Source organism: Ixodes scapularis, unplaced genomic scaffold (assembly GCF_016920785.2).
Source record: "Ixodes scapularis isolate PalLabHiFi unplaced genomic scaffold, ASM1692078v2 PGA_scaffold7__128_contigs__length_106722199, whole genome shotgun sequence".
In the NCBI taxonomy this organism is placed as follows: domain Eukaryota; kingdom Metazoa; phylum Arthropoda; class Arachnida; order Ixodida; family Ixodidae; genus Ixodes; species Ixodes scapularis.
Window position 1 is genome coordinate 81,445,286 of NW_024609882.1, and position 6,502 is coordinate 81,451,787.

Genomic DNA, 6,502 nt, shown 5'->3' on the forward strand with positions numbered 1-6,502 from the left:
AGCGTGCCTGGTTTGCCAACAAACTGAACGTTTATTCGACGTTGCCGATTGCGTTTATCGGCTTGGACGATTGTGAATAATTGGTCGTGGAAAGTAAAAAAAGAAAACAAAACAGCGCCCGTCAGCCATGTGAACTGCAGTGAGTACAGCGTCACTCGTTCCCCGACAATTTTCTACCTATGTAGAAGAGGCGAGATGCGGGTAGACGACTTCGCGTTGATCGTCGTAGAGTTTGGAGCACTGGAGTCGGGAGAGCAGATGTTGGTACGGCCTCGGGTCGGGCAGCCTCTGAAGCAGGTCCTGGCGCGGGAGGCTCAGGAACTGCGTCACTGGGAGGACGACGCGGAGCTTGTCAGCGTGGCGACGGTGGTCTTTGACGTTGTCTGGGGACTGCACTTGTATCAGGCGGGAACTACTGGTCGACTTGATGATTCTGTCGCCAGGACTGTGGTTTCGGAACCTCACTGGCTGTCCAGGACGAAAAGGATTGGTTTCCGATTAAGTGCGAGGGGTATGTAATGGAGGCAAGGCGGCGTCCAGACGTGAACGTATATCGTAGCCGAGTAAGCACAAGGATTGGAAACGACCGTCTTTGCCGGGCGTGTGACGATACCCATGTAGGAATCGCGATAGTCGAGTCACCATGCTGTCCTTGCTCAGCCGTTGCAGCCAATCTTTTACAGTGCGGATGGCTGCCTTCGCGAGCTTGTTTCATTGGGGGAAATAGGGACGCGAGGAAAGGTGTCGAATATTGCTCCGCTCGCAGAATCGTTGGAACTCTGGGCTTACAAACTGTGGCCCATTATGCGAAACAACGGTGCGTGGTATTCCGAACCGGCTGAACATGGACCGTAACGCGGACGTGGTGGCTTCCTTTGACGTGCACTTGAGTGGAACTAGTTCAATACACTTACTGTGAGAGTCCTCGACAACTAACAACTTGAACTCGTCTACTGGGCCGGCGAAGTTTACGTGCACTCTGGATCCTTTCTCGTTCGTCTCCGGCCATGAAACAGGATTTTTTTCCGGCGGGACTGGAGCGAATTGGGTACATATCTTGCACTGATTGACCATACACTCAAAATCTTGGCCAATTCTGGGGTACAATATAGTACACCGAAATAACGCTTGCACGGCTGATGCGGCGCAGTGGCTTCCATGCAGGGGGGCAAGTACAGTTTTCCGATCTCTCTGGTACCACAACTCTCGACCCTTATTACACCAAGCCGTGCGAGGTAATTAATTTGCTTCGCTTTTCTATGTTTGACTGCAGGGTCATTTTCCCGTTATGATTCTTGGGAAAGCCAGGACCAACTCTGAATTAATATTTGGACCTACCTTAAGGTAGACCTCAGCTGTCAACTGCTGAAGGTTCGCCGTCGAAACGAAGTTTTCATCATGCTACTCCATCAGCAGGACGTACCTTGGCAGCTCCTCAGTTGACGAGCCCTCTTCCGCTGGGCACGGTAGCCAACTGAGAGCTTCCGCATTTAAGTCCTCGCTCCCTTCTCAATACACGAGATAGTAAGAAAAAGATCGTAGTAACAACGACCATCGTTGTATGCGAGCTGCGGCCATCAATGGATTCGGCCGATCTGGACGAAAAAAAACAATCAACGGCTTGTGATTCGTAATCAACGTGGAATGGCGCCCCAGCAAGTACTGTCGAAACTTCGTTACCCCAAAAACCAGAGTCGGCGACTCCCTTTTGAGGTGAGCGTTATTCCGCTCAGCTATGGATAAGGTGCGTGAACGAAACCTGGTCGGTCTTTATTTGCTTCTGAACTTTATGAACAGTGCCGCTGCAATGCCATATGGTGATGCATCGTACTCTACTCTAAAAGGCTTGCTGGGTTCAAAGTGCGCCAGCAAATTTGCTTTTTTTAAAGCTGTGGGGGTACTAGACTAATCATACTTTTGGCGTTTCATCACCAATCCATACAGCACGGCTAATAGGGCCGACATGCTCGGCAGGAACTTGGTGTAATACTGTATGAGACCGAGATAAGGCCCTAGTTCCGATACATTTTGTGATATATGAGTTCGCATGATCGCTTCCAAATTTTCTTCCTTCAGGTGTAGACCTGAGGCTGCTATATTTTATCCCAGGTAGTTGACCTCTTTCTGACGGAACTTACATTTGTCTCTGTCCAGCTTGACCCCGTGCTACCGCAGCATTTGTGGCACTTGTCGCAGCGTTGATTAGCCATGCTTCTCAGCCACCAGAGTGTCATCCATCTGGACACTTGGCGAGAAATTTGGCGAAAAATCTGGCGGCCGTGACTGGCCAACGCCGCACTTGACCTTGGCGCCGGTCAATCATAGCCGCCGGATTCTCGCCGACTTTTTTCGCCAAGTGTCCTGATTAGGGCCCTAAACCCCATGAACATTTAACCTAAACCCCAGGTAAACCTAAACCCCATGAACATCTTTCAAAATGGACTCGATCCTGCGCTGGAAAACGGCCGGTACGGATGAAATTCCGAGCGGTAATCTATTTTAACATACCAAGCCCTTGCTAGGACCTCGACATGGGTAACGGGGGCCAGTGAAGATTTGAAAGGGGGCGTTTAATATACGTCCGGCGAGTACGCCTGCCTAGCAAAAAGAACAGTGCGCCACGCGTATGGTGGCTCGAACTTGGAGTCAGTCGTCTTCTTTTGCGACAGCGCTAACACTCGGCCATCCTGAAATTGAGGTGTCCTCAATTGATGTCTTTTTAATGTCAACAGCAAATGTGCTGAGTCGTTTCAGCTTGTCGACGGGAGCTGTAGACGTGTAGAAACGTTAGTCCGCTTGTGGCCAAGTATATCCTCAATGAGGTAGGTGCCATTAGTGAGTCGCATCAATTTTCCACTGCAAATACGACTTCTTGTTCTTTTTCTTTTTTTTTCTTTGGACCCTCCACCGTTGCTCACGCAAGGTTTGTTGTCGCAGCCGCCGTCGTTGGTTTGGTGCAGGTGATTCTTATTGTGGTGAGGTCGTTCCCTTGGTTGTCTTCGTGCCGACGCGTCTTCTCTGTGCACCCGCTTGCGGCTGCCCTTGCCTCTTTTCTGCTTGTTCGGTGGTGCTCGCCCATTTCCTTCTGACTGTCTACTCTGATGTTGAGACTCGTGAGGGTCGTCGTAAAAAATGGTGTAGGCCGTACCTGGATTGCCCCTCTTCTTCATGTGGCATTGGTGACCAAAGTGCACTCTTAACGGCGTACCCTCTATGGCTACCTATAGACGGATGAAACTTCTATTTTAGGAGTTACGAAGTCGTTTTTAAAGGTTTCATCTATTTTCCGTTGTCTTAGAGGTTAAAACGGCAATTCTTTTTTTGTCTAGGATCACGTTTAGTGGTTACGCTGCGACTCTTGTGTTGTAACCTCTAAAATGTAACGTTGGACAAGAACGGGTAACCTTTACACGATCGAAAGGATTGTTTACTTTTGTTTCCTCCCAAAAAGAGAACTTAGAAAGGGAAAGAGGAAGGGAGGGGCCGACACGAGTGAGAGAGGAGGCATAATAAGAGGAGGAGTGAGCCCAACCTTTTTAGTTCAACGAATTCCGAAACTATGGAGACGTAACCTCACGTGACCAGACTCCTGGACGCCATCACTGCCTTCACCGCCGACACTTCGCTTTTAGAGGTATCGCGGTTGTGGCCGCCATAGGTCGGCATTTTAAGCTGTCCTCACTCAAACTCACGATCACTATTTTTTCCTCAATCAGAACTCACGCCCACTCACGATCACGATTTATTCAAAATAGGATCATCACCCGGACTCACACTCACGGCTCAACGCAAAACCAAAACTCACTCGCCGTCATCATCACGGTCGTCACGCTCACATATCATCACGGTCATCACGCCCACAGGTCATCACGAATCATCAGACTCACAGGTCATCACACTCACAGTTCCTCACGGTCCTCACACTCACAGGTCATCACATTCACAGATCCTCACGGTCCTCATTCTCACAGGTCATCACGGTCCTCACGGCACTCACACTCTAAGCTCCTCACGGTCCTCACTGTTACAGGTCATCATGCTCATCACACTCACAGGTCCTCACACTCACAGCTCCTCACGGTCCTCACACTCGCAGGTCCTCGCGGTCCTCACACTCACACAGGTCCTCACGGTCCTCACACAGGTCTTCACGATCATCACACTCACAGGTCCTCACACTCACAGGTCATCACGCTTGCCGGTTGCTTTCTTTGTGCTTTTCTTTTGTTTCTCTCAAGCCTTTGGTTTGTCTTCGCGTGAGTCGTGCGGCGGGGAAACTTCTGAGCCACTAATCCAATTTGAAAGAAATGTACTATGTTAATGTTTATGCTCCGCACATTTCTACCAAATTTCGTAAACCTGGATGAATTACGAAAGAAACTAAATGCAAGCTGGCTAAAGTGGGTGCGTTTAACTTTCGCCTGCTGACAAGGGCGGCGGGAAAACAGAAACGCGCCTTCCAACAGGTTACACAGACAATGTCGCAGTGATTAGAACATCGCCTCGCTGTGCATACCTCGCTCATTTGTACACAGATAAACAATTACTACATATATCACCTCCGTTTCTTTTCTTGTGCCACCCACAGGTACTTCAACGGAAGTTTATGAAGAATTTATATATAGTAAACATATGGGCATCCACCCATTTATTTTTTGTGTGTGTGTGTGTGGGGGGGGGGGGGGGGGAGAGAGAACGCGGTTATATTAGGCACGGTGGTTGCACGTGACGACGGTTTGAAATCTCACCATAATCCCTGTTGACAGTGGTGTCTGTCAGTCGTATGGTATTCTATGAACAGAGGCCGCGGTGGCCGAGTTTTCTTCTCACTTGAGTTGCTTCTGATTTTGTTGATCGACCGTGCTTGCCGAAGTAGGCTGCGATTTAAGGAGAATCATCGGCTGGCATTGTTTTTCAGTCATCTCGGCCTTTATAAAATACTGTCAGCATTCATTATCTTGATACATGCAGCCGTCCTTGAATTGATTTCGTTTGGATTGGTTTGACTTTGGCATGACTTTGCTTGGTTTGGTTTGGAGTGGTTTGGGGGTTTGCGGCCGTCCCCATGTGGTTCTTTGTCGCGCTCTCGATCATGTAGGGCGCGCCACTTTTCATGCGGCAAACCGCGTCATTCTTGACGCGCAGTTTTATAATGGGCAATCAGTTCGTCGAACAAGGTTTCATAGACAGATTGTTTCATCGACACTGCGATGTTTCATCGGCAGATCATTTCTTCGACATTTGTTTCATCGATGTGTCATCCGAAGATCGTTTCTTCGACATTCAATGCTCGACAGAGCTTATTACTCAGCCACCATATTACTACATTTCGTCGACACTTTTTTTGTTCGTTTTGTTTTACTCGTACGTCTAACGACATTTCTCTTTCTCTCTCTTTCATCGACGCGGCGTTGGCTCCTTGACGTCATGCGTTCTTCGCGTGTTCGCAGCGCACTACGGTGTCCGCTTCGGACAGGGCGCAAGTGGCGCAAGCGCAAATGCTCCTCACTCTTTGTACGCATGCAGTGCAGTGTGCTGTGCGTGGTGTTGGCTGTGCGCTTTCGTCGCTTACGTTGCTGGAGTGGTGCGTGCGGCGCGGCGGCCTTTTGCTCACGTATGGCCGTTTGGCCGCGTGCTCGGCCTGTCTAGCGGATATTTGTTTACGAAAGGAGCGTGCCCTATAGGGGGGGGGGGGGGGGGGGGGGCGGGGGGGGGGGGGGAGGGGAGGGAGGGGGGAAGCTGAGGCTCGGCGCTCGGCAGCCAGACGGTCGGACGTAATTGTTGCTTTCTGTCGTGCTTTTGGCCGCGTGCGCACTTGACGCTCGCGAGATGCTGAATCATTCCAAACTTTTTCTAAAAGGAGTTTTTCTCGACGCAGTGTATACCGCTCATTTTTTGTAGCGACATGTGAGGCTTATTTTGTGCCCGGTAATGCACGCGAAATTCCAAAACTGACGTTTTGCAAGTGTTCCGAAATAGGTAGTGACGTAGACGTTAATCTGTCGGTTTCGGTAGTCTTTAGAAGTCCAATGAACGAGGTATTTGCATTGTTATAGAGTCGGAGCATAAGGAGTTTGAGCGAATATAGGGGGCGCTCCGATCGATCCAACATGGCGGAAAAGAGGGGGATAGATTTGCGACGCCCGTAGATCGGTAGCGTATAAATTAAACAAAATGTGCTGTTCTCTGTTTGTTTACGTGTGCGAGACGATCATCGCTTCAACCAAGACCTACCGTGATGCTACAAATGAAGTGTTCAAGCCAGTCGAAGGCAAGCAATCTTGCCATAGTCAAGATATGTGTGCAAGTGTTCGACGTGAGCTCTCACGCTGGTGCAGCTGTTCTCAAGTTGAACCGAATGTACTTGGGTTCAAAGAAAGGTGCACATCAACAATGTTGGCGCGTTGAAACTTTGACGCGTACTTTATCTAAAACTAAACTTATCGGTCTGCGGCTACAAACATTTTCGTTGACGTTGCTTAGATGAAGTAACCATTTAGGC